Here is a 23,230-nt window from a genome sequence, read left to right as displayed (position 1 = left end):
GCACCACTAGCCTAGTCAAACACACCTCAAGTACCCGCATTGATGCCTGCACCACCGGTCGAGCAACCGTCTCACAGCACATAGTCCCAAGGAACTCGGATGTAGTCCAGTCTGTGCCGTTACCACCGCCAGTGCTAGGACCACAACCTCCACATCCAAGGATTACCCCTATAAACCAGATGGGTTGTGAGTCACATAGCGAGGGTGGGGATTATGAAGAGGAGATAGACCCCACTGCTCCATATGGGACTGATACGTTTGAAATGACTCCCCAGTACTACATGGAGGATCATTTCGGGCAAGTCAAGCCTGTATATCAAGTGGCTGCTCTCGCAAGAAGAGGTCAAAACCTTAATACCTTGGCAAGGAGACCACCTCTTAAAAGCTATGATTGTGGTGGACCACATCGTGTAGCGGAGTTCCCTAATAGGCTATAGAAGATCTCTACTCAAATGCAACCAAATCAAGGGAGCACATCGGGAATGCCGGTACTTACATGTAATCGTTGTGGCATAGGTCATTTGATTGCTCAATGTCCACATAATCCTAGTGCACCCAAGATTACGCCATTGAATTTGGTTGACGTCACCAACCAGGCACGAGGAACCACACCTGTTGTACCCGCGAATGTAGTTACACGGTCAATGCTTCAAAATCAAAACTACATTCTTGAAGTGAGAGATACTGCATCGATTGCTCGAGTAAAGAAGAAGAAAACGCGGCGGAAGAGATCGCTTAATGCCACGAGCTCCAAGCCTAGTTCAAAGACTAACATAGGGACAGGAGACGACCCCGTGTATATGAATGATCCTGAAGATGATTCCGATTTAGTAGAAACCATGGGGACCAAAGCCACTACCTTAAGGGAGGAACCCACTCTCAGGAGCTCAACGAAGGAGAATCAAGCGAATACATAAATTAGGAAAAACAGAAGGAAACTTCCTCGGCCCCACAACCAAGTCAGTTAATGCCCTCTCGGCCACCCAAACTAACTGAGACTCCCCAAGACAAGCCACGTGGGCCAAAAACTCTCAAGAAAAAGATTGGAACTTACCCAAACCCAGTTGAGGAGATTGAACAAGTGCAACACTTAAGGGGTTTGGTGGAAGAAACACAAAGAGAACAGGAGTCAGCAGACCCTAGAAGAATCAAAATTCCAGACATAGTGTTTCCTACACAAGTTCAGCCTTACAGGAGCCATAAACCGTTAGCTATACCTAGTATCATTCGAGAAGAAAGTGAGGATAGGACATCAGGAAGTGGGCAAACACCCTTCTTGCTTGAAAGAATGTTTAGTGAGGGAATGCCTGACCCCATCAAAGAGGAAGTGATTCCATCTTCACCAGTCCCTAGTCAAGGGACGATATCTCGAGTACCGTTGAATGTGTCCAAGTTAATGGATTTCATGTCCTCTGAAATCAGAACCACGATCATATCCAAGTTATACGGAGATCTTGAGCTATTCTTAGCTCTTCGGGCATTTCTCAATGTTACCACAATTTGCAAATATGGATAGATCCGACACGCTTCAAGATGAAGGGGAACATTGGGATCTACAACCCAACCTAGATGAAGACTCGGTCATTGAAATACTTGTTAACAAGTTGGGACAGTACTTTGAAGGCGATGAATCTAATGCAACCCTCCCCATTACTACCAAGGGATTAACTCTAAAGGGAATCCTTGATGGTGGTGCTGGAGTGAGCATTGTGACTAAAAACTCTTGGGAATCTATGGGAAGACCTCACCTCGAAGTCACAAACATAGTGGTTAAGATGGCAAACGGAACTATTGCTAAACCTATTGGGATGTTAAGGGACCTCAAGATCAAGGTTCTGGGATACAAGGTGAGACATACCTTCATTGTAATGGATTTCTCCAAGCATCCTATGTCATATCAAATGATCTTAGGATGTCCTTTCATGAGGGAAGCACAAATGGTGCACGATTGGTCGAAAAACCATGTCTACCTACAATTGCAGGACTCTGTCATTCGAGTTGATCTTGAGAATGGTCGCGCGCATCCTTTAGGAAGCAAGGTTATCATCTCGATAATCGATCGGATACCACTATTCACTCCGCCCCATTAAGGTATTGCTATACATGCAAAAAAGAGACTGATAATGGGAAAGATTCTCCTTATATGGATGTCTTACCGGGTATGACTGAGTCGGATAACATGGATTGGGTACACCTAGCGGCAACCACATAGACACATGGGGAAATAGAGGCACAAGTTGGGTAACGCCTAAGGGGCAAGATATGCCACCGTTTAGTACCAATAAACATGATAGGTGTTATGCACTTGACTCCTGATGGCGAGAAAGTGGCAAACTCCCTTGACACTGACAGTAGCCGCAGACTCTGACCAATGCAACTCTGAGTCGTCTCAAGGCCTAGGACGGTGACCTCCTGTAGTTCATCCGAAAGTGAGGGGGGCACAAGTGAAGATCGACCAAGTGAGTCCGAATCTGATAGAAACAAAAATCAAAAACTTGGTAAGAAGAAAACGAGACATAAGCGGCAACGCTATCGAGCTAATGTACGAATTGCAAATAAACAAAGAGAGATCCACTGCAGAATGGCTTAGTTATGTAGGAGCTATTGACGCTCATCGGAAGTTAGCGGATAATTGGGGACAATACCTCCAAAGTGTCATGTGGTGTATTCCGCAACCTCATGACATCGCCCAATTAGAAATCGAAGAGAAGCCAAAACTAAGTCGTACTACAAGAAGGTGGCAAAACCAAGAGTTAGCTTAGCAACAAAAGGATGCGGAATTAAAAGAAAAAAACCTGGCACAACAGTGAAAAGATGCAGGGGGGAAGAGAGCTTGAGCTCTTGCAAGCACACACACACACTCACAAACCCTAATAGAGAACACACAAGGTGAGAGGCTGAAAATCTTCTTCTTCTCTACTCAACACTCAACACACCATATACAAAGATAAGAGTACACACAATATGAAAGGTACTCAACCAAATACATACACGGGTTCTCTATAGTGTGAACCCGACTAAATGAGCTGGCGCTATAACTATGCCAGTCTCTAGAGTGGCTGTCACACAGCCTGTCATCCCACTGGCCGCATATCACCCAGGATCTCACCAACCATGCCAGTGGTGTAAGTGCGGGGCCTATCCCCCAGGCGGGTCATCAGTGTCCACCGCCTCACTAGAGCTCGATATCTCAACACTCCCCCTCGAGCTCAACTCCATCTCATGTACACCAAGCGAAGCCCTGAATCTGCGGAGCTTCTCTGTACCTAATGCTTTGGTGAAAATGTCAGCTACCTGATCCTCTGTGCTGACATAAACAAGATCAAGGTCTCCTGCCAAGACCTTCTCTCTGACGAAGTGGTAGTGGACCTCTATGTGCTTCGTACGAGCATGAAAGACTGGGTTCCTGGCCAACTGTATACTACTAATGTTGTCACAGAAAATGACAACTTGTCTATCCACTGATAGACCCAAATCTGCAAGTAGCTTTCTCAACCAAGCTACCTCACATGCTGCCATAGCAGCTCCTCTGTACTCGGCCTCTGTACTCGATAGAGCAACCGTAGGCTGCTTCTTGCTGCTCCAAGTCACAGCAGCACTCCCCAAAGAAAACATGAATCCACTGGTAGATCTTCTGTCTGAGATACTACCAGCCCAATCAGCATCTGTGTACCCATGTACATATATCTCTGTCCCAGTCTCATAGAATAGTCCACAATGCAAAGTAGACCTCACGTACCTCAGTATGCGTCTCACAGCATCCAAATGCGGTTTCCGTGGAACCTGCATAAACTGACTCACCAACCCAACAGCATAGCTCAAATCTGGTCTGGTGATCGTCATGTAGATCAAACTTCCTACTATGCTCCTGTACATAGTAGGATCCTCCAAGATATCTCCTGAATCTGCACTCAACTTGCCATTCTGATCCAATGGCACAGAAATAGGCTTACAGCCTGTCATACCATACTTGGACAACATGTCCAAGCCATACTGTCTCTGCAGTAATCCTATACCATGTGGTGACCTAATCACCTCAATGCCCAAGAAATATCTGAGCTCCCCCAGATCCTTCATCTCGAACTTCTGTCTAAGCAAGATCTTTACATCAAAGATCTCTGCATCATGGTCCCCCGTAATGATCAAGTCATCTACATAGATGACAACAAGCACAACTCCTCTATCACCATGTCTCACATACAATGAGAAATCTGCATTGGCTACATGAAAGCCAATAGTGACAAGATATTCAGAAATCTTGTCAGACCATGCTCTTGGTGCTTGCTTTAAGCCATACAAGGCTTTCTTCAACCTGCAAACATGCTCGGGGTGACCCACATCCTCATAACCAGGTGGCTGCAACATATACACCTCTTCTTGCAAATCCCCATGCAAGAATGCATTCTTTACATCCATCTGATGTAAAGACCATTGCTTTGACGCAGCCACTGCTATCACAACTCTCACCGTTGCCATCTTGGCAACTGGGCTGAAAGTTTCCTCATAATCAATCCCATATGTCTGCGCATATCCTTTGGCTACTAATCTAGCCTTGTACCTGTTTATGCTTCCATCACTGTTATGTTTAACTTTGTACACCCACTTGCATCCAATGGCTTTCTTGCCTTCAGGCAATTGCACTAAATCCCAAGTTTCATTTCCATATAGTGCATCCATCTCCTCATCCATGGCTCTCTCCCAACACACATTTCCAACAGCCTCATCAATGCATGTGGGCTCAACAACCTGCACAACCTTTGCCATATATGCATAGTGATGTGCCACATAACCATCATATGTAAATCTCTGCACAGGGTTCTTCACTCTCCCTGATCTTCGCAGCTTTTCATTCATGGCTTCCATAGCCTTCTTTACACCAGGTGTTCTCATAGCTGGGATCCCAAGCTCCTCATCAAGGCTCATATCTGAGCCACTGGACTCTCCATCAACATGAGAATGCCCTGCAGAAATGTCAGGCATACCAAGGGGCTCAACCACTTTCTCTTTTCCTTTACGTGATGTACTAATCACATTTGCAGGGCTGGTATTATGACGCAGCCTGCCACTCCATGGTCTATCAACAGACCCACTAGATGAGGACTCACCTGGTCCACTCAAAGACTGTGATTGCTGACTTGCATTTTGTGCAACCACACTTCCACTCAAATCAGCCCCAACAGCTTCTTTTTCAGCAGCATACCAGCTGCTCATCTCATCAAAGACAACATCCCTGCTTACCCTCAACTCACGTGTAGCAGGGTTATAACACCTGTATCCCTTTTGCTCAAGGGAATATCCAATAAACACACATTTTTCAGCTTTCGGATCCAGCTTGGTTCTCAACTCATCTGGCACATGCACATATGCAATGCATCCAAAAACTTTCAGATGAGATAAATCTGGTTTTCTGCCAGTAAACCTCTCCTCTGGAGTTACATCATGTATGGCTGCAGTTGGAGTCCTGTTCATGATGTATACTGCTGTAGAGACAGCCTCAGCCCAATAGCAATGCGGCATATTTTTCTCTTCCATCAATGCCCGCGCAATCTCAGCAATGTGCCTGTTTTTCCGCTCAGCAACTCCATTTTGCTGCGGAGTGTATCTGCATGTATACTGTCTCCGAATTCCATTCTTCTTCAAAAATTCAGAGAACTCATTGGAGAAGTACTCTCCCCCTCCATCTGACCTTAGGCACTTTACATATTTTCCTGTTTGCTTTTCAACCAAAAACCTGAAGTTCTGAAAGTGAGTGAACACCTCACTCTTCTCCTTCATGAAATATACCCACACTTTCCTCGTGTGGTCATCAATGAAAGTGACATAGTACCTGCAGCCTCCCATAGACACGGTCTTCGTAGGACCCCATACATCTGAATGCACAACATCTAGTGCATTTCTGCTCACATATCTATTACGTGGAAACACATGCTTTGTTTGCTTCCCAAATTGGCATGCTTCACATATTTTCTGCATACCTTCCACCTTAAATTTTGGCAGCCCTGTCACGATTCCTTTTGTCTGCATAGACTTCAATCTCTGAACATTTACATGTCCAATTCTTTTATGCCATATGTCTGTGTCTGCAACAACTCCTGAACCATTTGCAAACATCGCAGCACTCATTTCAGGCATGTCTACATCCAACGTAAACATTCTGCCCACTCTGTTGCCTTTTGCAACCAACCTGCACTTGTCTTTGAAATCTTCAACATAACACCCATCAGGGTTAAACCGAACCTGCAACCCCTGCTCAATCATCTGGCCAACTGAAACCAGATTCTTTGTTATGTTCGGTACATGAAGTACATCTGCAAGGTACTTCACTTTGCCATCCTGCATAGATAATGGCACATCTCCAACGTGGGCGATTGGATGAGCTGTGTCATCCCCTGTTTCCACAAAACCTGGTCTTTCCGGGTTTTTCATCTCCTTGAACCACTCTCCATGACTCGTCATGTGGTTCGAAGCGCCTGAATCCACATACCATACATTATCTTTTTGTGCTGCATCAACATTTTCAGACATGGCATTTACAACATGCTGCATAACAAACAACCTTTCATTGTCCTCATTATTTCTGCTTGAGGATGCATAGTTATTTTGCTGTACTTTCCCATTTTGCATGTCAGCCTGCTTCTTATAACATTCTGACTGCACATGTCCTGGCTTACCACAATAGTAGCATTCACGTGCATCATTATATTGCCTTTGCCAATTTCCACGGCCTCTTTGGCTCCCCCTACCTCTGAATTTGCCTCTTCCACCTGCGTGTTGTTGTTGTTGTTGTTGATTCTGGGACTGTTGTTGCTGCTGCTGCTGCTGACCATAATTCTGATTACCTGTTCGGCCACCTCCTTGACCGCGTCCACGGCCTCCTCTACCTCGTCCTCTTCTTGAACTCGTGTAGAAGGCCTGTTGCTCTGAACTGTTTTTGCTTTGTGAAGACTGTTGGTCTTCACCCAAGCTCTTCTCTTCGATAATCAGCATAGACACCAAATCTGTAAAGTTGGGAATGTTTTCCCGAGTCTGAATGGACGTCTTGAACGCCTTGTATTGTGGCCCGAGACCACGTAGACAGACTTCCACCTTGTCATCATCATCTACTGACACACCAATAGATGCAAGGGATTCCACAATGCCCTTTATCTTCAACGCATAGTCATTCACAGACATGCTCTTTTTCTCCACAGTATGAAGTTCATTCTTCAACTGTATCTTACGTGCCTTGGTATTTGTTTCATAAAGCTTTACCAAGGTGTCCCATGCCTCCTTGGGGGACTTGGCATCCTGAATGTGCCCAATCATGGTGTCCTGTATACTAATGGAAAGCCAATACATAACCTTCCTGGCTCCTTGGTTCCAGTCTTTAAACTCTTTCACATCTGCAGCAGTCGGATTTATATCCGGTATCTCCGGTGCCTCTTCATGCTCACCTTCAATGTAGTCCCAATAGCCTTTTCCCATCAGGAAATTAGTCAGCCTGAACCTCCAAGCATGGAAGTTATTCTTGTCCAGCTTCTCAGCCACAATCTGTGTTATGCCATCATTAGACATCTTGCCAAATACACAATTTCACCAGAAACTGCACTCTGGTTTTTCTGCACAAATGCTGTATTTTCTGCACAGCGGTACTGCAGTACTCTCAAATGTCACAACCAGTGACTTCAATGCACATACATACACCCAATGGCAACTGTAGACCTCTTTGCAGCACCCACAGTGTCTGCACAGTCAATCTGTCTTCCTGCAGTTCGTAAAACAGAGTTCTGCAGAGAATCGATGACTTACCCGCAGTGCTCAAAATCGCCTGCTTTCTGAAAAACGGTGGTCCAGACGCGCCCGAAACGCGATTTCGGCCCGCAAATACAGGCCGAAGGACTGTATAGTTGCCCTGTAGCTTCACTCCCGCGAAGAAGGCTCCTCAATCGAAGATCTTTTGCCGGTGCCTCCCGTAGAGCTCCCGACAAGGGTGTAGTCACCAACACAATAGGGAAGAGTAGTTGCAGCTCTTACCCTCGTACCGCTTCCTGTGGTTCTCTTGCTTGCAGCTCAGCCCTTAGCACGAACCAGGCTCTGATACCATGAAAAGATGCAGGGGGGAAGAGAGCTTGAGCTCTTGCAAGCACACACACACACTCACAAACCCTAATAGAGAACACACAAGGTGAGAGGCTGAAAATCTTCTTCTTCTCTACTCAACACTCAACACACCATATACAAAGATAAGAGTACACACAATATGAAAGGTACTCAACCAAATACATACACGGGTTCTCTATAGTGTGAACCCGACTAAATGAGCTGGCGCTATAACTATGCCAGTCTCTAGAGTGGCTGTCACACAGCCTGTCATCCCACTGGCCGCATATCACCCAGGATCTCACCAACCATGCCAGTGGTGTAAGTGCGGGGCCTATCCCCCAGGCGGGTCATCAGTGTCCACCGCCTCACTAGAGCTCGATATCTCAACAAACAGGAACCGGTAGACTTACACCCCGCACCCGAGCATTTCAAATCATTTACCACAGGGGAACCTAAAGTCGTCTATACAAAAGCCCAACGAACGCCTACCAATGGGAGTAGCGGTGTCTACGATGGCCCGACGGTAGTTAAGGAGATAGAACTAGCAGATCCAGGTGAGGAGTCTAACCCAGTTTTTATTGCTCAAGACCTCACCCAAACGGAGGAAGCTACACTCAAGAAGCTTCTTAAGGAATTCAAAGACATATTTGCTTGGACATATCATGATATGAAGGGTGTTTCACCCTTTGTGGTGCAACACACGATTCCAATGATTAGCACTGCTAAACCAGTCTAGCAACGTCCCTACCCAATGAATCCTAAGTACGCAAAGATTGTACAAGAGGAAATTGAAAAGCTTGTAAAATGTGGATGCATATACCCTATTGAGCACTCAGAATGGGTTTCTCCGATAGTCATCGTACCAAAGAAGAATGGGAAACTCAGAGTGTGCGTTGATCTCAAAAAGATTAATGCAGCCACGAGAAGGGATCATTACCCCTTGCCGTATTCTGAACATGTGCTTGAAAGAGTTGCAAGCAAGGAGGCATATAGCTTTTTAGATAGGTACTCTGGTTACAATCAGATCACAATTGCAGTAGAGTACTAAGCTAAAACAACATTTATCACGGAGTTTGGAGTTTTTACCTTTCACGTCATGGCTTTTGGCTTGATACAACATTCCAACGATTGATAAACACAGCCTTTAAGGAATATCTAAGGGAATTTTGTGAAGCTTTCTTAGATGATCTTTGTGTTCATTCCTCTTGGGACAAGCACTTGATGTGTTTACGAAAAATATTTGAAAGGTGTAGATTATATCGCATCTCCTTGAACCTTTCGAGCCCTGGGTTAAACACGCAGTTATCTTAGGACATATAGTGTCCAAAAATGGGATTTCCACTGACGAGAGTAAAATCAAGGTCATTCTAGAATTGCCCCCACCCACCAACTATAAGGGAGTCCAATGCTTTATGGGCCATGTTGGTTATTATCGAAGGTTTATTTTATTCTTCGCTGAGATAGCTCGACCATTGTACTACAAGCTTCTCATCGAGTTTAATTGGACCAAAGATTGTGACCGTGCATATGAGCTACTAAAGAAGGCCTTGGCGAGTGCTCCAATCTTACGAATGCCTAACTGGGATTTAATCTTCCATATGCATATTGATGCATCAAACTTTGCTATTGGGTGTGTACTAACTCAACCCGGAGAACATAAACTAGATTACCTCATTAGCTTTGCCAGTCTCCAGTTGAACGATGATGCTGAGATGAACTACACCACTACGGAGAACATAAACTAGACTACCCCATTAGCTTTGCCAGTCGCCAGTTGAACGATGCTGAGATGAACTACACCACTATGGAGCGAGAAGGGTTGGCAATGATATATGCAGTAAGGAAATTTTGTTATTACCTCCTTTCCACCAAGTTTGTTTTCTATGTGGATCATCAAGCATTGTTGTATCTGGTAAACAAACCATGCTCCACACGAAGAATCACACGATGGTTATTGATTCTTCTTGAGTTTGATTTCACTGTTGTTGTGAGATTTCAAATTTGTAAGTTAGAATGCTTACTTCAATAATGCGTTAAGACTTGCATTGCTCCATCCATAAACTGTTTGTATATTGAGTAGTTCAAGTGAAGCACGTAAAATAGAGAATGTGCAGCCTTCAAAAACCGGTGTCGATGAAGCCTTGTAAAGATGATCTTGTTCCATATCATCGTCGTCCATACCTTTGGGATCATCCTTAAAAAGATTTCGCACCATATCATCAAACACTTCCTCTTCCACAACTTCGTGGGGTGCAGGGCTATTGTCATCCCTTTCCCACTCATCTCTGACAATAGATCCCGAAGCTCCAGCATCATCTCGTCGACGCTTTGCGTGCTCTCGTCGCGCGTAGGGCACCATGTTAGGGTGTGGTACTGCATCCTGCTTCAATTAGAGTTTATATATTACAACTCTATCAATTTGGATACCATGAGTCATTTGAATACCATCAATTTACATCTGCTCACCTCTAAACCTGTTTGATTCCATTCTCCATACATGGAGATGTGATTCAAGGTAATTCGACGTGATCGTACAATGCATCCTTGACATCGATTACACATACATTTGATCCGTTGTCCCAACCACACATCGCGATTACGATGACGCATTGTCTCATCTTCCCCAGAACTGCTTGAGGAGGTTGATGACATCCTATGCACAAACTAGAAAACACAAAATCATAATATGTTTTTAATGAAAGTATAAAAATCGCGTGTATTAACGCGGCTATTTCCTAAAAATTGCGTGTATTAACGCGGCTATTTCCTAAAAATCGCGTGTATTAACGCGGGTAATTCCTGCAAAACGCGTGTATAAACGCAGCTAAATTCTCATACACGCGAACATACACGCGTTTATAAATGCGACGATCTGTTTAAACTAAAAATAGCCCGCCTTCCCCAAATAAAGATTTTGAACTAACAATACTGTTGTTTTTCATTTTCGTCTCTTCCAACAATAACGAAACCTAAGTGCAAGGAGGGAGAAGAGAAGGAGCACACACGGGAGGAAGCCGACCAAGAAAGAAGACTCACTTTTTCAGAGGTGAGTCAGTTTGTCCTTTGCCTTGTCTCCTTCCTCAGATTTGTTTATGCTATTTTCTCTTTGCTTTTTGGGTTTGTCTCCGTCCTTTTGCTTCTGTGCACACGATTTTGGGTGAATGATTCTGACAGGGGCGACAGTGGGCCTTTTATAAGGACACATTGTCAGAGGTCGGTCCTTTTCAAAAGAAATTTTGCGCAGGTCGCGTGTGTAGAAACGCGTGTAAAAGCGCGTGTATCCTGTTTGCACAGACTGTTCACGCAGATATACACGCATTTCTGGACGGGTATATACACGCGTTTTTTGACGGGTGTATACACGCGTTTCTGGACGGGACTGCGTTTCCTGTTTCTATGGTTTGCAAGCTGATAGATGACTTGAATGATGATATTTGTGTGAGTCAAGAGACAGCCCATGATGTACATGAGGATTATTTTTACAGATTCTTTATGGATATTCTAGGTTCTTCATCCGATCCATTTGTATACAGCAATTGGCTGATGGAGATGCTAAATCATTTTGGGCACCATCCTGGTCCAGTTGAGCTTACAGAGTACATGTATGCTCATCCCCCTCCTTCCATGCCTGGTGTCTATACCCCTACCGCGAGTATCCAGGGCTCTCCAGTGCCGTCTATGCCTACGAGTCCGACGAGACGGCATGCAGCTTCTCCTCTTCCACGTCCACCGAGGAGGCATACCTCGTCCCAGACACACTCACACACACCCTCACAGCCACCATCACGTGCTCCCTCAGAGCCACCGTCACGTCAGGGCTCACAGCCACCATCACGTAGACAATCCCCCAGTCGTGACTCCACCCGCAGTAGTAGGAAGAGTGGGAGTGGAGGATGCGACGGGTGCTTCGGTGGGGGAGGTGGGGGAGGTAGTAGGGCACACGGTGAGAGAAGAGATAGAGGGAGAAGAGTTAGAGGAGACAGTTCGGAAGAGGAGGAGATGAGAGAGGTGGAGGGAGTGATCTGCTATGATCTGACGGATAGGGGTGGGATAGTGATGGATGCGAGGGGGAGGGAGGTAATGGAGTACATGCGTGGGGTAGTATCAAACTTGTATAGAAATTATTTTATTAAATTTAAAGATCAAAATAGCCGATTAGTTGGGGAGGTGATAGAGGCTGTACATAGTCGGTACCCCAATCCCCCACATGCTACATTCTCGGATGTATGGGGAAGAACGCGAATAAGGGAGATCTTAAGTAATAAAAGATCTCACCTTAAAAATCTCGCGTACGATGATGGGCTAAATGTCGCTGCGGGTGGCTATCCTGTCGAGAAACCTGCCACCTGCGCACAAACGTGAGTGGAAGGAGGCAAAGAAACGAGTAGAGTGTGGCGTGAAGAGCAGGCAGCATGTGGAGGCACGACGGATCCAGATGGAGACCATTGGATCTTCGCATTTCGGATCTGGCGGCGTCGAGTCATGGGAGGCAGAGTTCGTAAGTATCTTGCCACTTTATTTGATTGTTTACTTAATTCATTGATTCTATGATTGTTTTAATCTTACAAATTGTGTTGATTATGATACAGCGACGACGGGTTACGGGGAGGAAGCCCTCAACCCACGATACTGCGTATGCTCGTCGGCATAGCAGACGTGACACGTGGGCCATCTTCAGAGCCGAGGGACGTATTACGGACGCGCAATTTGAGATGGCCATGAGACCATACGATCGACAGGTACTTAAAAACTCTAAACGAATGATTTTGGTTTATTGAATTACATATATATATACTTATATACTATATATTACTTGAACAGGCACAAGCTGGTGATGATCCACCCGCCGCCACTGTAGAGGGTGGACGTGAGCACTACTCATCGGACATTCCGATCGATGTGAGCTCATCTGAGCATGGAGGGAGCACCGAGTCATCATCTGGGTCTGAGTAGTACTCAGACTTATAGTATCACATTCCATATTGAGGATGTGGTTGTATATATTTTTTTGTAAACTGAAGCCATGGGCTACTTCGAGATATGTATATATGTGTGAAATTTTGATAGTAATATTGAATCGTGAATCGATAGTATTACATTCATGTCTGTCTTGAATTGTGTATTGACAATGTATGCATTCATGTCGTTCTTGTCTTAATCTTCCTCGTGGATATGTTCTTCGTGGATATGTTCTTCCTCGTGGATATGTTCTTCGTGGATGGTCTAATGCACCAAAAAAAAATAATCCAGAGAGTGTTATTGGGTGCTGGAATGCTGGAACAGCATTCAGGCACCAAATAGCACTCTCTGGATTTTTTTTTTGCTCTCTGTTCGCATGTATAAATGCGTCAAAACTGCTAAAAGCCGCGTGTATATACGCGGAAAATCTGTAAAACACGCCTGTATAAACGTATCAAATCTGAGAAATACGCGTGTATAAGCGCATCTAAAGTAAAAAAATGCATGTATAGACGCTTGTATCAATGCGTCTAAATGCATCAGAACTAACAGAGCGCGTGTACACCCGTGTATGAGCGCGTCTGAGCACTACTATACACTTGAAAGATAGTTTTATAATTAGGGATAAGAGGAGGCTTTCGGAGGGAGAAACAACCATATCTGAGTCAGGTCGAGGGGATTGTGGTGAGCTACACGTCATCTAAGGTGAATGGTTAGAGGTGCTTGAGGTCTATGCTAACCTAAGAGGACAACTAATGCAGTGAGATGGATCAGATAGGGAAGTTAGGAGGGTGTTGAGGTGTCCCGTTGAGTTGGCTGACTAAAGCAGTCAGCTAGATCAGATAGGGAGATTGGGAGGGTGTTGAGGTGTCTCGTTTGAGTCAAATGAGGATCACGGGTGGTTAGCTGGGTATACTGGTGTCTTCATTCGATGTTTCTACTGGGTTGTGGTGTTGGTGGTAGTTTCCTCCTCACAGCGGTGTGCTTTGGACGGGGCTATAGAGGCAGGTTCTCCCAGACACATCAACGTCTTGTAACTTCGCCACCAAAAACCTCTCTAATTACTTTCCTCTCAAGACTCACACCATAACCACTAGTTCTATAGGTCTGCAAACAGACCTAGAACCAAGAGTGGGGAATGCTAACTCGAGGTTAATATCGACCACTCACATGTGTCAACAACATACACATGTATCTATAAAACCCTTAGTGGAAGTGCACATTATATAACAAGCCAGGCACAGACTGTGCAAAGTCACTAAAAGGATGTGCACACATAATGGGCATGCATAAAAGTTCCTTGTCGACCCTCGCTTTTGTAAAGTGGGAATTAATAACTTGTTCCAATGATGAACTCAAGGGATGACTGAGAAAAGTGAAAGAGCTAGCATCCACTCAATGTGTGCTACTTAGACTAGCCCTCGAGGGAATTAATAACTTGTTCCAATGATGTACTCAAGGGAATTAATAACTTGGTTCAATGATGTACTCAAGGGAATTAATAACTTGGTTCAATGATGTACTCAAGGGATGACTGAGAAAAGTGAAAGAGCCAGCATCCACTCAATGTGTGCTGCTTAGACTAGCCCTCGGGGGGGGGGGGGGGGGGGGGAGGGCTAGGGGGAGGGGGAGGGGGAGGGGGCGGGATCACTCATAGATATGTAAGCATAGCATGTGGGTTCAACAAACTGGATTTTTAAAATCCTTTTTAACAAAAAATTTACATATAAAAGGGTACCATTTAAAAGGGGTATTCACAGGTTGAATAGAAAAAGGGTATGTTTTATTCATGAAAACTTCACAGATAATGGATTTTCAAAATAGTCTTTGAACGCACGAGATATACAGAGTTTACTTATAGTGAACCTAGCCTAGATAGGCTAGACAATAAGTGGGTGCTCAATGAGTTATTGGGTGTGGATGCCCAAACTTATAACTCCCTTGTATATAAGTGAAATTCTCTAATGAGATAGGGACATTCCCTTGAGTGTTGGTTGAGAGTGTGCTCTTGGTTCTTATGCTCCAGCTCTCTACCCTATCCTCTTATTCTCTTGGTACTGCTTATGTGAGAGTGTGTGTGTGATATTTTTACCCTCTTTCCCTCTTGGTCTTGCCATGTGGGGGGGAGGGGGGGTCATTCTTCCCCCCCCTTAGGGACATTCCCTTGAGTGTGGATTCCCAAACTTATAACTCCCTTGTATATAAGTGAAATTATCTAATGAGAAAGGAAAATTCCCTTGAGTGTTGGTTGAGAGTGTGCTCTTGCTCCTTGTGCTCGAGTGTTAAAACCCTAAGATCTCTCTAGATAATTGTTATACATAAACATGCATAAATCAGGCATAAACTCATCCACCCGACCACCCCCGAGCGCCCAAGGGATGCACACATGAATTATAATGAAATACATCATACCTTTGTCTTGATGTCCCATACCATCAAGAGGTATAACGCCAATCTAATAGCATGTAGCTATAGTGTGAAATGGTAGGTGAGTAGTTATGATCCTCTACACAAGAGATCATAACATAACCTAGCCTCAAGCTAACATCAAGAGACCATAGCCTAAGCCTCAAGATAACATAGCGTTGGCCTCCCTTGAGTGTGCCCCATGCCCCTATTATATAGAAGGGCCCTCAAGTGACTCTTGACTCTCCATTTCCCATGTGTGACCCTTGGATGCATTAGGCTTGTGAGCATGGGAGCATGGGAACAAGCTCTAGTGGAGCATGGGTTAGGACTAACCTTAAGGGTTAAGGTTAGGGTCAGGCATCCAAGGGTCACACATGGAAAAAATGGAGAGTCAAGAGTCACTTGAGGGCCCTCCTATATAATAGGGGCATGGGGCACTCTCAAGGGAGGCCAACGCTATGTTATCTTGAGGCTTAGGCTATGGTCTCTTGATGTTAGCTTGAGGCTAGGTTATGTTATGCTCTCTTGTGTAGAGGATCATAACTACTCACCTACCATTTCACACTATAGCTACATGATGCTATTGGATTGTAGTTATACCTCTTGATGGTATGATGGGACATCAAGGTAAAGGTATGATGTATTTCATTATAATTCATGTGTGCATCCCTTGGGTGCCTGACCCTAACATTAACCCTTAAGGTTAGTTCTAACCCATGCTCCACTAGAGCTTGTTCCCATGCTCCCATTCTCACAAGCCTAATGTGGGTTAGCCTCCTAGTATATGCACACATAATGTGCATATAACATTGAGCTCTTTACCCTATCCTCTTATTCTCTTGGTATTGCCTTATGTGTGAGAGTCTGTGTGTGAGATTTTTACCCCCTTGCCCTCTGGGTCTTGCCATATCCTCAAGGGGATCACTCATAAATATGTAAGCATAGCACATGGGTTTAATAGAAGGGATTTTTTAAATCCCCTTTTTACACATTTTTTACATATACAAGGGTACCATTTAAAGGGGGTATTGACAGTTGAATAGAAAAAGGGTTTGTTTTATTCATGAAAAATTCACAGATAAGGGATTTTTAAAGTAGACCTTGAACACATGTGATATAGAGGGTTTACATATAGTGAACCCCCCGAGGCCATGTCTTGCTAGTGAGAGAGTGAAAATGACATGTTTGTCTTTGTGCAAAGGAGCTCGGTCTTGCAACAAGGGGGAGTGCGAAGCTCTACATAGACAACTCTCATGGTGACAGTGGGAGGTGGGTATTCTTAAGTGCTAGCTTGCATCCATGCCCCCTCCATGAGATGGCGGGGGTAAGCTACCAAGTTCCCTATGACATGTAATAGGTAAGTAATCTTCACTTGCTTAGATGTTTGTTAGTGAGTGTGGTATATTTCGGCTTTCTAGAGAGGGATGGTGTAGCCACTAACACCTTCCATGTGTGCCTAATCTTCACTTGCTTAGATGTTTGTTAGTGACTGTGGTATATTTCGGCTTTCTAGAGAGGGATGGTGTAGCCACTAACACCTTCCATGTGTGCCTAATGTGTACCTTGCACATGCTCCATGCTACGCATGTGTATTCCTTTCCAAAAACTAACACTTACATAAAGCCTCATATCCATGCTCCAACGCACTGCATGGTAACTTTATGCTTGCTATTAAGTTTTCAAGCCTTGTATAAATGCCACACCCTATGCATAGCCTCCCCCACACTAACATCCACCACCACCACCAAATCTTTGATGCTCCTCCATGCTCAATAATCACCCTTTTGTGTTTGATTTGTTGTCTATGCACCCACACTAGCTCTTTTATGCCATGTTAATGTAGCCCACCACCCACCCAATTGAGGGCACATAAGACCTTACATATATCCCAAAAAGAAAAAGAATGCTCAAAGACCAACCTCTTGTTCAAGGTCAAAAAAAGGAGAAGAAGAAGAAGAATAAGAAGAAGAAGAAGAAGCTCCTGCTGAGGATGATCATCAAGAGGAGCTTCATGAGGTTGAGACCATTTCTATAGCATAGGATGTATTGGCTAGATTTAGGAGTCTAGACACTCTAGAGTATAGATTCTAGAGAGTAGCTTTCTTTGTATTTTTAGGTTTTGGCATTTGATTTTTAACTTATTTGTTATGACTCTTGACTCATTGAGTGATGGTTTTAGCTTGTTTTGTGATTATGGCAAGTTCTAAATGGTTTGAATTTTGCTCATCTCTCTATTTTCACTCAGGCTGGAAGGTTGTCAAGTTTCTTTATTGCAATAATATATATATAATATTGGCCCCAAAAAAAATCACCGTTAAACGGAAGAACTTAGGAAGGCTAAAATTTGAAGCCTTTAGAGGACATAAAGCCCTTGAAACCTTCTATTAGAGAGGGCCTTTAAAGGAAAAAAAGTTACAAAAAAGAAGGCCATAGAGGCCACTATTTTAAAAAAAAAACTAAATTTTAAACATGAATACACATATCTATCTATTACATATTAACAATAGACAGCCAAGGCACAAGGAGAAGAGAGAAAAAAGAAATTTTAGTTTTTTAAAAAATAAGAGAAAAAAATCCCTTCCATTGACCCTTTGTATTCCTACTTTCATTCCTACTTTTAGTTTCTTAATATCTTTTACATATTGCCTGCAGTTTGCTGCAGGTTGAGTACTAGTATATTTGAAGGTCAACTTACTTTATGGCCTTAAAATTAAAGGTTAAGTAGGCCTTCAAATTTCAGCCACGGCGCCGCGCCCGGCCCTGGAGGGACTGAGGAAGATAAAAATAACTCCTATGATTAGTCATCGCCTACCCATTGGAGTGGCAGCCAGACAGTAAGATGCCTTCTCGTAAGCCGGGCAAGCTTGGGAACTTGGAAGTTGCAATGGAGGCGGCGCCGACTCTGTTCAATGTTGTCGGCTCTCTCAATTTTGTCCGCAGTGCAGTCACGCTTAAGTGCTGTTTAAAACCCATGGATGCTAAGGTTACGGGTAATGCACAAAAATAAAAAGAGAGACAGAGAAAGAGGGAGCTGTAGACCCCGAGGGACCGACTCACCTCCCGAGAGAGAGAGAGAGAGAGAGAGAGAGAGAGAGAGAGAGAGGGGAGGGGGGAGGGGGGGGAGAATAGCATTATTATTAGCAGCATTGATCACTTCTGCCAATGGAGATGATGGGCAACGACAACTACCTACGTGCCGCAATCACCTACGTACCGCTAAGGCCTGGCCGGGTCTCTGTCCGCCGGACCTAATCTTCGAAGACGAGTCCTTCCGCTGATCTGTTTGCCCGTGACACTGTACGCCGAAGTTTGCATAGTAAGCAAGCCTTCCCCCTTAATCCTTCATATATAAAGTGTTGTAGTGAATCATCCTCTCTCAGACACACACTCTCTCTCTCTCTCTCTTCCTTTTATCTCTCTACTTTTTCTGGCCACCATGATCCATACGAGAGGAAAAAGGCTTAACGTAACACTCTCCGCTAGCCTTTTGCTGTGCTCGTTTCTTTCCGTGTGACACACCCTACTTAATACTGGATCAACAGGAAGCATGGCCGTCTCCTCTCTCCCCCGCCCCCCCCCCCTCTTCAAGAGTCAAGCCCCTCGTGGAGTCGTGGCCCTCGTGGGATTTCTCTCTCCTCTGATGTATATACTCTCGGGAGTCGGCTCTCTTGCCCAAATAAACTCTCTCTCTGGTGTCGGCGCCAACAGCCTCCTACCGCACCAAAGATCTACAACGCTTTTTTGGCCCTTTCCCTAGGTAGAAACCAATAATTTGGCTTCCCCTTCACGCCACCCCTTCCCCCTCCAGCTCTGTCTCTTATCATCAACATCTTCTCGAGCAGCTTTCTCTCATCCCGAATCCTTCTCTTTCTTCATCTTCAGCAAGCTGCTTCATCTTCTTCCTGCATCTAATTTTATTAAGTAAAGCTCATTTACTTCACTTGCTGTCTCCCGACGTCGGAGAGAACACATGTACTGTGTGCGTGTGTTCCCAACCATTCTCTCCCTCATATATATATACCCACAACTCACAACTCTAGTTACTAGCTCCCACGGATGATCAGACCATTCTAGATCATCTCCTCGCGGATATCTCTCTCTTTCTTCAATATTGTTAGCTGTAGCATATACCCACATAAGTACTCTCCCCTCTTGCGCCACCTTTCCCTTCGTATAATCACACTATTTATTCGTCTATTACTGCGTTACTTCAAACTAAAATTCTCTCAATCCCTTGTACAGCTTAACGCAATTCACTAATCAATCCAGGCTCTTGATCATCCACTAATTAGCCTTCCTAATATATTCATCCGTCCTCATATTGCTAGCTGTTCCATGGCATCAACCAACCCTAATCACTTGGATTTTACTCATCTCATGTCCACCACTACGTCCAGTGAAGCAATTATACTGAATCAATCCGCCTTGGAAGCCACTGAATCGAAAGAGGATCAACCAATATTGGAATCTAAGAAAGAAGGCGAGGAGAGATCGGTAATTAGTTCCAATCTACAGCTTTTCAAAGTAAATCTACGCCCTCAGAAGAGATTAAGCACAATCAAGGCTAACCAAACCTTAATCAACAACTCCCAAGATCCAAAAGAACATCTAATTACAAGCACCTCATGTGGCTGCAGCAAGCTGATTAACGAGGAGGATTTGTGTGTAACGCCCAAGGCCAACGAGCACCGGATTCTTGAAGCCAAAGCATGCCCGCCTGCACCAAAGAAGAAGGCCCCGGCCAAGAGAAAGAGGCATTATAATGGTAATCCATTCCTTCATGGCGCGTTAGATCATCGAGCTTACTTTGATAATCCACCAGATCTCCACACATTCCCAGACTGCATCAGGGCCCTCTTCGAGCGGTAAAATTACGGTTATCAATCATAATCCTTCTAAATACCTTATCAATTTGACGAATGATGTGTCGGTGAATATAAGTTTGGATTGTAAGAATAAATCAGAGTGCCATTGCATATATGAGACAGGCGTATCAAAAACAATATAAGTCTTTCCTGTATCTTGTATGTGTACGATCACTGCACTTTGCAAATTATTGTAAGTTAAAAGATTACCTTAAATAAAATCATCTTGCTCAAGTCATAAATAATTGAGAAGCGATCTCTACGTCAAGTGATAAATAATTGAGATGCGATCTCTACGTCAAGTGTAAATTCTAGTGTTCTTTGCTTTCTCTTTTACAACGTATTCGTAGCTCATATAGGGGTGCATACACTTCAACACGTTGGGGGCATAGGAGTGAGATTTGAACGTTTGGGATTGTACTCTTGGTCACCTTTCCTTACTAGTTGGGCCACGAATTTCGCTGATAAATGTGCTACTGGTGACATTAGCATCACAACTTAGGGACAATTCCATAAATTCTAGAGAGCATTCAACTAAAAACTCAAGTGATGTTTTGTAAAGTGACCATCTTGTTAGGTTACAAAGTCCCTTAATACTAAAGGGCACGATGAAGTGACAAGCCTTTCACCATGAGATCAAGGGTGGAGGAGGATTCTCGTAGATTGAGGCTATGAGGGTGGTAGGATGTAGGGTTGTCGGTGAGTGCGGTCTCTGACCCAATGGGGCCTTTGAAGCTATCCGAATAGTCAGAGATTGCCGGCATGGCTCAAAAATTTGACTTAAATTGATTTAGAAGAGAGGTTCTTCTGCACAGGGGACATAATTGTGTAATGGTTAGGTTCTTGCCTCCTCATGGGTGGGTGGTGGGTTCGATGCTCCAATACTACACCACTTTTTTGGACTTCATTTGTTTTTTAAGTATAGAAAACAACCAAGGCAAGTTCCCATGCCCATGTCCACCCTAAGGCCATGCCCAGCTGAGTTTACCACATGGAGTTCACATGCCCATGCCCAGCCGAGTTTACCATGCCAGTGCCCATGAGTCTACCATGCCCATGCCTAGCCGAGGTTACCATGCCCTTGCTCGATCGAGTTCACATGCCCATGCCTAGTCGAGTTTACCATGTCTGTGCCTATGGCCATCCCAGGTTTACATCCCCATGCCCATGTTTACAGGCCCATGCACATGTTTACATGCCCGTGTGAACTCGGCCTATGGTTATGGCCTTCAAAAAGAAAATTTTCATCCCAAGACTAGAACCCATAACCAAAAAGGTTGAGAGGAGAAAGCCTTACCAAGGCACTAAACAAAACATAGTATCAAATACTTTGTAAAACTGAAATATATTGTCAAATAAACTTTAAAAAACCTTTCCCGACAAGCCCATGATCGCTCGGTGCCCTAGTTTACTATATTTGTGCAAGTTCACTCCACGCAATCCTACGACCCACGCCACCCCAATTTTCATTTCCCTTGTCCCCCACCCTAGATCCCATGCTCTGCACTTTAGTCCCCTCACCGTGCCCCGTAGTGCTGAGGTACAAAGTCTTAGGTACTGATTTATGTATATAAAGTCAAAGAGCATTCCACAAGAAAAACTTAAGTGATGTTTTGAAAAGTGACGATCTTGTTAGGTTACAAATTCTTAGGTACCGATTTATGTATAATAAAACAAAGTCTTAGGTACTGATTTATGTATAGTAAAATTAAAAAGTCAAAGAGCATTCCATAAGAAAAACTTAAGTGATGTTTTGAAAAGTGAGGATCTTGTTAGGTTCCAAATTCTTAGGTACAGATTTATGTATAATAAAATTAAAGAGGTAACAAATTCCCTTTAGTGCTGAGGTACAAAGTCTTACGTACTGATTTATGTATAATAAAGTCAAAGAGCATTCCACAAGAAAAACTTAAGTGATGTTTTAAAAAGTGACGATCTTGTTAGGTTACAAATTCTTAGGTACGGATTTATGTATAATAAAGTTAAAGAAGGATAAGGACAATGACATAGAAGAGATCAAAAAACGGTGGATGTACAATAGGGGTCCTTGCTTTGGGATTGTATTGTGCAGATGGGATACTGTTGGTCCATAACGCGAGTCAAGGTAAGATACCAATGAGATGGACACACGTGTGCATATGACCTAGAACACATAGCCTCGACTCGATGCCCTATGTTTCCACCATGGCAAGATAAGTCCTCGACTTATCATCCGCATGTGGCATTGCATTTTATTCTCTCTTGGACTTCGAGTAGAGGTCCATCATGGCTACTAAAACACTGCATGGCATATCCACCATGGTGGTTATCCTACGTCGAGTCAAAATGCTAGCCTTAGGTGGCACTAGATATACCTTGAGTTGAGGTACAAAACATACACACATATAAGATATGCACATATACAACATATATTAAATCCAAATCATTGAATACCTTGAGTTGAGGTGCAAGTTGATCCTATGTGTTAATCCAAACCTCGAGTTGAGGTTCACATAAAAGATATGCACCACATACACGTTCTTGAATAATCCTGTTTTGACGCGAATACCTCGAGTCAAGGTCTACCTTGATTGTAACTGTTAATTCTTTACCTCGAGTCGAGGTCTACCAAGATGGCATGCACGCTATACACATATATTCAATCATGTTTGTTGGAATAGATTTAGTTGAGGTTGTAACTAATCCTATCCATTGATCTTTGACCTCGAATCAAGGTCTAGTTTTGGAAATTCGAGGCATTTCTCAGTGATTTTCTTTGTTTCAATTTTCTCGACTTGAGGTCTCGAAGTGAAGCTTCTGCTCAAAATTCACCATCGTCTCGCACTCACATCTAGATATCACACCATATCCCAGTATTCTCTTTTTTATTTATGCTCCCCGCACCCTCCTCCTCATTGTTTTAATGAGAAGCTCCT

General features: G+C 43.9%; 1 long non-coding RNA gene across 1 annotated transcript; it reads left to right on the top strand.

Moving 5' to 3' along the window:
* Nucleotides 1–19,027: 19,027 nt before the first annotated feature.
* Nucleotides 19,028–20,203, top strand: LOC147627450 (uncharacterized). The gene is made up of 2 exons (XR_015268373.1): nt 19,028–19,944; nt 20,088–20,203. It is a non-coding gene; the product is annotated as an uncharacterized LOC147627450 (long non-coding RNA).
* Nucleotides 20,204–23,230: the final 3,027 nt, after the last annotated feature.

The sequence above is a fragment of the Cibotium barometz genome, chromosome 20, assembly GCF_041138505.1.
Source record: "Cibotium barometz isolate CiBa-2024 chromosome 20, ASM4113850v1, whole genome shotgun sequence".
Classification (NCBI taxonomy): domain Eukaryota; kingdom Viridiplantae; phylum Streptophyta; class Polypodiopsida; order Cyatheales; family Cibotiaceae; genus Cibotium; species Cibotium barometz.
This window is presented reverse-complemented; position numbering and strand designations above follow the sequence as displayed.